Source organism: Manihot esculenta, chromosome 1, assembly GCF_001659605.2.
Source record: "Manihot esculenta cultivar AM560-2 chromosome 1, M.esculenta_v8, whole genome shotgun sequence".
Lineage (NCBI taxonomy): Eukaryota > Viridiplantae > Streptophyta > Magnoliopsida > Malpighiales > Euphorbiaceae > Manihot > Manihot esculenta.
This window is the reverse complement of record NC_035161.2, coordinates 27,550,787-27,560,576: the sequence shown is the minus strand read 5'-3', so window position 1 is coordinate 27,560,576 and position 9,790 is coordinate 27,550,787.

The following is a 9,790-nucleotide window of genomic DNA, read 5'->3' as shown; positions in this document are numbered from 1 at the left end:
GAGGAAGCAATAGTCTGATTATAATAACGAATCATTATTTTTTATTAATTATAAAATATATATGTATATTCTAAAGACAGAGAACGAGTTAGATAATGTACATTATAAAAAAATTAGCTATTAAATAAATTTCCATAATAAAAAAAAAATAAATTTCCTGTAGATAATTGTTATTATTAAGTGTAAATTATTAAAATTTAAATGAGATTAAAATTTTTAAACATTATAACTGTTATAAACAAAATAATTACATATGGGGAATAATTATTAGTATATTTCTAATTTTTAGAAAATCTATTATTTCCTGTCTATTTTAAAATTATTAAATTAAATTATTTTTATGTTTTATAAAATCATAATATGGTTTCATTAATTTTCTTAATATTTATATCATTTAATTAATGTAAATTTAATTATATATATTTTAATTAATTATTTTAAAATATAAATGAAACGGTAAATTTAATAAAAACTTAAAAATCAATTAAATAATTTGAGTTTATAAAATATATAAATATTTTAATTATTTATTTTAAAATACAAATGAAACGGTAAATTTAATAAAAACTTAAAAATCAATTAAATAATTTGATTTTATAAAATATATTGATAATTTAATTCATTATTTTTAAAATATATCATTATAATTTTTTTGGAAAAATTACTTTTCAGTCCCTGGGGTTTAACGTAATTAACACTTCTGTTCCTCTATTTTGGCGACCCAACACTTAAGTTCCTTACTTTCTCTTCCGTCCAAATTCGTAGTCATTCCGTCCATTTAAACGTTTGGTCAAAGAGTCAAAAGTGAGAGATGATAATTTTTAGCATTTAAGAAGAAGAAGATGAAGAAGAAGAAGAAGAGGCATTTAAGAAGAAGAAGACGAGGCATTTAAGAAGAAGAAGAAGAAGAGGCATTTAAGAAGAAGAAGAAGAAGAAGAAGAAGAAGAAGAAGAAGAAGAAGAAGAAGAAGAGGCATTTAAGAAGAAGAAGAAGAGGCATTTAAGAAGAAGAAGAAGAAGAGGCATTTAAGAAGAAGAAGAAGAGGCATTTAAGAAGAAGAAGAAGAGGCATTTAAGAAGAAGAAGAAGAAGAAGAAGAAGAAGAAGAGGCATTTAAGAAGAAGAAAAAGAGGCATTTAAGAAGAAGAAGAAGAAGAGGCATTTAAGAAGAAGAAGAAGAAGAAGAAGAAGAAGAAGAAGAAGAAGAAGAAGAAGAAGAAGAAGAAGAGGCAGAAGAAGAGGCATTTAAGAAGAAGAAGAGGCATTTAAGAAGAACGAATTTTGACAGAAAATAAAGTGAGGGACTTAAGTGTTGGATCGCCAAAATAGAGGAACAGAAGTGTTAATTACGTTAAATATCAGGAACTAAAAAGTCATTTTTCCTATTTTTTTATCATTTTCATTTGTAATTTTTTTACACGAACAAATAATTTATTATAATATTTTTTCCTTTCACTTACAAGAAATAAAAATGAGAGAATAACAAAGGAAATACATTCTTTATATTTCTCAATTTATTTTTTTTTTAAAATTACATTGGAATTAAAATTTTAAATTAATTATTTTTTATGCATTTTTTTAGATTACCTTTTTATTCTCTACGTAGAAGGTCTATCCTTCTAGCATTTGGAAATTTAATATTGACATGATTTGAAAGAATCAAATTTTCACCGTTTTATTATTGTGGTGATTCAAAATGATAGTAATATTTTGTTAGATAGAGTAACTAAACTGTTAAGTGCTATTCTCCTTTAGTAGCAACAACTCGTATAATACTAATGTTAGAATTCATATCGATTTAAAGTCGGCGGAATTTATAGCAAGCCTACTATACATTCTGTTATATATGATATAATCCCATACATGATTATATGAACAACAAAAATATGACAATTACATGAAGACTCGATCTGTGCATGCATCATAATTGAAAACATAAAACTCATACTAGAACTCTCATCAAATGCTCCAGTATGATCAACATTATATGTCTCACGCTCGATTCAAACATAACTTATATTTAAAAACTTTTATATAAAAGTATCATAAAGTAAGAATTACAATGAAGAATCCGGACAAAACACAATTCTAATCCACAAATTGATACATGTCCATAGCTATACTATTACAATAGGTTATACCAGCAACTCAGCCAACTTCTCGAGCTGACTCTGATTCTGCAAACCCGGGATTAGGGAAAAGGGGATAAGCTAGAAGAGCCTAGTGAGCAGAACATAAAAAAAAAATTAATAAAATATATGATCGTATGAACACGTCACAACATAAAAAATTCACATCAAAATGGACTTGTCACCAGTAACCCTCTACGGATTTCAATAGTATCCGGCTCACGATGGGTGCTCCTCAGAACTTCCTATTAAACATAACATAACATATCCATAGTGCTAAGGGTGTAGAATGGGCCTCTACCTAGACTTTCTCTTAAACATAATATAACATATCCATAGTGCCAAGAGTGTAAAATGGGTCTCAACCTGGACTTTCTCTTACATATTGCCAGGGGCATAAAATGGGTCTCGACCTGAACTTCCGTATCCATCATAACACATCATAACATACTCGAGAGTTAGTGGGTCATCCAACATCCATCCATAACAACAATAAATTATGTAATGTATCATATTCGTAAACTCTAATGCAAAATAACCTAATTACATATACATGGCATTCGTGATGCATGGGCACGCTTAAAAACTTTGATTTCTTTAGATAATGATTCAATTTAGTTCTACTCACCTTTGGCTGATGTATGCCTAATATTGAAGCAGTTATCTCACTACAAGCCTCTATGATCTCCTAAGTTTGAGATAGACTTAAATGAGATACCAAACATAACTTTTACAACACTTAAGACAACCCTCCAAGAAACCCCTAAGAACACACAAGAACACTCATAGGAAACAAGCAGAAAAAGGCTGAACAGGGGACTTTCGGCTGTAGGTTCGGCGCCTAAAGTTTCTTACAGATCTGAAGGTCAAAACCTTCGGAGGTAGGTTAGGCGGCCAAATAGCTGCCTCCACAGGCAGGTTTAGTGGCCAAACCTTGCATCAGCAGCTGAACCTGGATTCTCCAGCAAGGCAGAACTCGATTCTGCCTCAAATCACAGCCATAAAAATGCTTTCCAACACTTCCTAACATACATGCAGAAGCTAAAAAGCAACTATAAACCACCCAACCGACCGAGTACCTCACCTTGGGGTGCTCCAGTATTGTTTGTAAAGAAGAAGGATGGATCCCTAAGATTTTGTATCGACTACAGACAGTTGAACAAAGTCACTACCAAGAACAAGTATCCTCTACCCAGGATCGATGACTTATTCGACCAGCTAGCAGGAGCAGGTTGTTTTTCCAAGATAGATCTGAGATCTGGGTACCACCAGCTAAGAATCAGAGAGAAAGATGTGCCGAAGACGGCGTTCAGGACTAGATATAGGGATTATGAGTTCCTTGTGATGCCGTTCGGGCTAACCAATGCCCCTGCAGCATTCATGGATCTTATGAACAGAGTTTTCAGTCAGTATCTGGATCACTTTGTTATTGTCTTCATTGATGATATCTTGGTGTATTTCAGAAACGCAGATGAGCATGCCCATCATCTGAGGATAGTTTTGCAGACCCTGAGGGAGCATGGCTTGTATGCCAAGTTCTCCAAGTGTGAATTCTGATTGAGGAGCATCTCATTCTTGGGTCATGTTGTGTCAAAAAAAGGAATTGAAGTGGACTCCAAGAAGGTAGAAGTTGTAGCTAACTGGCACAGACCCACTACAGTTACAGAGATTAAAAGCTTTTTGGGTTTGGCAGGTTACTACAGGAGGTTCGTCCAGGACGTCTCAAAAATTGTCGCTCCTATGACCAGGCTAACCAAAAAGAATCAGAGGTTTGTTTGGTCAGATCAGTGTGAGGAAAGCTTTAAAGAGCTGAAGAAAAGGTTGACGTCAACACCGGTGTTAGCTCTGCCTATCAGTAGTGAAGACTTCACAGATGCATCCCGTGTGGGACTAGGTTGTGTGTTGATGCAAAATGAAAGGGTAATTGCTTATGCTTCTAGGCAGCTGAAGAAGCATGAGTTGAATTATCCTATACATGATCTAGAAATGGCAGCCGTGATCTTTGCACTCAAAATGTGGAGGCATTACCTTTATGGGGTAAGATGTGAGATCTTCACAAATCATAAAAGTCTGCAGTACATCTTAAGTCAGAGACAGTTGAACTTGAGACAGAGGAGATGGGTAGAACTGCTTAGTGACTATGACTGCAAAATTCAGTACCATCCAGGTAAGGCAAATGTTGTGGCAGATGCCCTAAGCCGGAAATCACTTGGCAATCTATCCCATGTTACAGCAGAGAGAAGACCGGTGATGAGGGAATTCTATAAGCTCATTGATGAAGGGTGCAGTTGGAGTTGTCTGGTACAGGTGCTTTAATAGCTCAGATGAGAGTGACACCCGTGTTTCTGGAGCAGGTGGCTCAGAAACAGCATGAGGACCCAGAGTTGGTGAAGATAGCCAGAGTAGTTCAAGTAGGCAAGAATGATGAGTTCATATTCGACGATAAGGGGATCCTCCGTTACGGGAACAGGTTATGTGTACCAGATGACGTGAGTCTGAAGGGAGACATTATGAGGGAAGCTCATAATGCCAGGTATAGTGTTCACCCTGGAGCCACCAAAATGTACCAGGATCTGAAAAGAGTTTATTGGTGGCCAGCTATGAAGAGAGAAGTGGCACAGTTCGTGTCCGCCTGCGAAGTATGTCAGAGGGTGAAGCTGGAACATCAGAAGCCGGCTGGAATGCTTAACCCACTGCCGATTCCAGAGTGGAAATGTAATACCCGGCTAGACTCCGGTATCGGAATTCCTACCGTCCGGTGGAATCTCGGATGTCGGAGACCTCTAGATGGGTAAAACCATGTTTTCATGAAATGTTTTAATGTTTTTGATGATTTTAAGTAAGAATGAATTTGAGTTTTTAAAAGGAAAAGACCATGGAACCTTACCAGGTTCGGCCGTCGAAAGTCATGTTCGGCCGCCGAACGTGGATAGGTTTTGGGAGCACTTTTGGCCTCCGAAAGTTTTGTTTGAAAGAAACCAGGTTCGGCCGCCGAACCTCATGTTCGGCCGCCGAACATGCATGAGATGTGGGGGCACGTTCGGCCCCCGAACGTGAACTGGCCAGCCCCTATATAAGAGCTCCATGGCCGAAACGGGTGAGTTTTCTCTCCATTTTTGACCACGGTGAGTTCTTGCTCCTCCATGGTTCATTTTTGATGATTTTCCTTCAATCTTTCATGTTTTAACAAGGTTTATGTCGTTTTGAAGAGATTTGAGCAAGTTTTGGAGCTTTGAGGTTCAAGAACTCAAAATCTCCCACCTCCGAGTTTAGGACGTCTCCCTCTCGATCTTCAAGAGGTAAGAGCCGATCTTAAGCTCATTTTATGTTTAAAGTAAGTTTTATGCAAGATCTATGGGATAGAATGCATGTTTAGCTCATAGTTAGGTTTTTGAGTTAATGTTATGTTTTGAGCAATGTGGCTTGGATTGTGTTGTTGTTGTGTGTTGTAGTTGGGGTTTTAGGTAGTTTGAAACCCCTAGGAGCCAATGTATGTATATTTGCATGTTTTGGTTGAGCTAAATGCATGATTGGAGGTTTTGGAGGCAAATGTGCTTGAAGGAGCCAAGTTTCTGCCCTTTGGCAGAAACCAGGTTCGGCAGCCGAAGGAACTTTCGGCCGCCGAACATGGCTGGGGAGGCAGGCCTTTCGGCTGCCGAAGTTGCCCCCGAAAAGAGACTTTCGTCTCTGTCTAGGACTTTCGGCCGCCGAATGTGCCGTCGAACCTGCCCTGTTCAACCTTCTTTTGCATGATTGTTTGAGGTGTTTTAGGGGGTTTTTTGGGGGATGTTTTTAGAGTTATGTTCTAGTATGTTGGTCCCTCATTTGAGTCCACCTGTGTAGGTTTGGACCCGAGGAACCGAGGACCTCAGCAGTGAGTCAACTGCTTCAGTCAGTGTCAGAGCTAGCCAGAGGTGAGTGGAATGACTCTTATGCTTTTAAATAAATAAATCAGCTTTGAGCATGTTCATGCATCACGGATGCCATGTGATATTTTAGGTTGCTTGCATTAGAAATCACGAATATGTTGCATTGCATAAAATGTTGTTGATGTGGATGAATGTTGAATGATCCATTAGCCCTCATATGTTATGACATGATGATATGATATGGAAGTCCAGATGTAGCCTGCACTACGCCCCTGGCACTATGTAAGAGAAAGACCGGAAGTGGCCTGGACTACGCCCCCGGCACCATGGAATATGTATGTTATGTTATGTTATGTATAAGAGAAAGACTAGGTGTGGCCTGCACTACGCCCCTGGCATGATTGGATTATGTAGAGGGCTAATTGGTGACAAGTTCATCCTTGATATGATTAGTTGTGATGTGATGCATTTCATGTTATCATATGTTTTAAATGCTTTACTATTCTGCTCACTGGGCTCTAGTAGCTCACCCCTCTCCCAAATTCCCCAGGTTTGCAGGTACGGGTTAGATAGAGAAGTCAAGAAGAGTAATGAAGTCTTATGTATGTAATAGTTAGAAAGTGGACATGACAGTTTGTATAATGATGTATAGATATGTAATGTAATGATATTGAGGATAGAAGTGTGCTTGACCATAGTTTAATGTAATCCCTCTTGAAACATGATCTTAATGTTATTGATGTCCATGTTTAGCCAACTCAACTCTTGTTATGTCACCCCATTGGGGGCGTTGATGAGATCCCACAGAGGGGTCAGGTTTATGTTTATGTATAAGTTCAGTGCATGCACAGGTTGAGTTTGGCATATGATAGAATGTATGAAAGAAAAGTTTTAATTTTTATGTATGATTGTTGATCATGTATGGGATTAAACAGATTTACAGGTTGCATGTCAGGCTTGCTACGGGTCCCGGCGGCCTTAAGCCGATCTGGATCCTAGCGCCGGTAGCGGTCCGATTTTCGGGTCGTTACAGGAAATGGGAGAATATAGCTATGGATTTCGTGGTGGGGTTACCGGCAACGTTCAACAGACTAGACTCCATATGGGTGATTGTGGACAGACTGACCAAATCTACTTACTTCATCCCTGTCAGGAGTGGTTATTCTATGGACAAATTGGCACAAGTGTATGTGGAAGAGGTTGTCAGGCTACATGGAGCTCCCATTTCAATAGTGTCAGATAGGGGACCCCAGTTCACCTCCAGGTTTTGGTGGAGTCTGCAGAACGCTATGGGTACCAGGCTAGACTTTAGCACTGCTTTCCATCCTCAGACTAATGGACAGTCAGAGATGACCATCCAGACTATAGAAGATATGCTCAGAATGTGTGTACTAGATTTTGGCGGTTCTTGAAGGCAGCATCTACCCTTGGTGGAATTTGCCTACAATAACAGCTATCATGCTAGCATAGGGATGACTCCTTATGAAGCTCTTTATAGGAGGAAGTGCAGGTCACCTGTTTGCTGGGAAAAAGTGGGAGAAAGGGCCTTAGCAGGGCCTGAGCTAGTAGAGATCACCAGCAAGGTAGTGTCCATTATCAGAGAAAGGATCAGAACTGTTATGAGTCGACAGAAGAGTTATGCAGATGTCCGCAGGAAGCATATAGAGTCTCAGGAGGGAGATATGGTGTTGCTCCAAGTGTCTCCTATGAAAGGGGTGATTCGTTTTGGGAAGAAAGGTAAGCTAGCTCCACGGTACATCGGACCCTTTGAAATCTTATAGAAGGTTGGGAATGTATCGTACAAGTTGGACTTACCTGCTTCCATGAAGAGAATCCATCCGGTTTTCCATGTTTCCATGTTACGGAAATTTGTGTCAAATCCGGACAAGGTTCTTAATGAGTCAGATGTGGAAATCCTAGGAGATCTCACATATGTTGAGCAGCTAGTGCGGATCCTAGATACACAGATTAGAAAGCTGGGGAACAAGGAAATCCCGATGGTGAAAGTCCTTTGGAATCACCACAATATAGAAGAGTGCACCTGGGAGACACGGGAGTCCATGCTCCAGCAATACCCTTATCTCTTCTAAGGTTAGTGTTTTATGTTTTTATGTGTGCTTCCTTGTTGCTTTTGTTTGTTTGTTGAACATTCAAGGACAAATGTTCTTAAGGGAGGAAGAATGTAATACCCGGCTAAGCTCCGGCATTGGAATTCCAACTTTCCAGCGGAATCTCCTTTGGAATCCGGAATTCCAAGGTCGGAATCCCTTAAAAGGGTGAAAATAAAGGTTTTCTAAAATGTTTTTTTACATGTTTTTAAGGTTTTAATGAAGAAAGAAAATTGAATTTTGAAAGAAAACACCATGGAGGAAAAGTCCATGTTCGGCCGCAGAACATGGTGGACTTGCTGGAGCTTTTTTGGGCCCCGAAGGTGGTCTGGCCAGCCACCTATAAAAGGCCCCTTGTTCGAAAATGGGCGAGTTTTCTCTCTCCATTTTCGGGCATAGGTGAGATTTCGCCATTCCATGGTTGATTTTATGTTTTCCTTCAATCCTTCAAGTTTTTTATAAGATTTTTCTTTGTTTTGAAGATTTTTAAGCTAAGATCAAGGTTTTAGAAGTTTGGAGACCTCCGGAAACCTATTCTCCAAATCTCCAAGTTTGGATCGCATCTCCTCTCGATCTTCAAGAGGTGAGTGTAGATCCATACCTTCTTTTATGTTTTAAGTAAGTTTTAAGGGGTATTAAGGGTGTTTAATGCATGTTTAGAGTAGATCTATAATGTTAGGATTTATGTTGGTTTAATGTTAAATGTGATGCTATGTTGATGTTTGTTGGGGTTTAGGCTAGTTTTATGCCCCTATATGCTTGAAAATGTGTTTATGCATGTTTTAGAATAGTTGGATGCATGTTGTGGGAGTTTTGGTGGCTTGAGGCATAATGGCAGAATCGGATTCTGCCACTCAGAAGGACCCAGGTTTGGCCGCCGAAGCAAGGTTCGGCCGCCGAACCTGCTAGGGGAGGCAGTTTTGGCCACCTAAACTCTCCCCCGAAAGTTGGACTTTCGGCTCTGAAGGGAAGTTTCAGCCGTCGAATCTGCCTCCGAAGGTTAGTGACTTTCGGATCTGTGAAGGCTTTCGGCCGTCGAGCCCTGCCCCCGAAAGTGCCTGACTTTCGGCTCTGTAGGGACCTTCGGCCATCGAACCTGCCGCCGAAAGTCCCCTGTCCAGCCTTCCTTTGCTTGTTTCTTATGCATGTTTTGATGATGTTTTAGGGGGTTTTTGGGGAGATGTTTAGAGTCTTTATAGAGTTTATTTGGTCCCTCATTTGAGTCCACCTGTGTAGGATCGGACCTGAGGAACCGAGGTGATCAGCGGTGAGTTAGCTGTTCCAGAGTCAGCCAGATGTGAGTAGAACTAAACTAATCCATTGGTTTTAAAGTTATCAAACTTTTAAGCATGCTCATGCATCATGGATACTATGTTTATGTATTAGGTTGCTGCATTAGATTTCACGAATATGCTGCATTGCATAATTTGTTGTTGGTGTGGATGGACCAGAGGAAGACCCACTAGCCCTCAATATGATATGATATGGTATGTAAGAAAGTTCAGGGCTGCCCATGCCACACATTCTGGCACAATGTAAGAAAGTCCAGGGCTGCCCATGCCACGCGTCCTGGCATTATGTTATGTAATAGAAGTCCTGAGGAGTTCCACCGAAGGCCGGGCATAGAGTAGAGGGACTTTTGGGTCATGTCCATCCGAGATGTGAATTGTTTGTGTTGTGATGC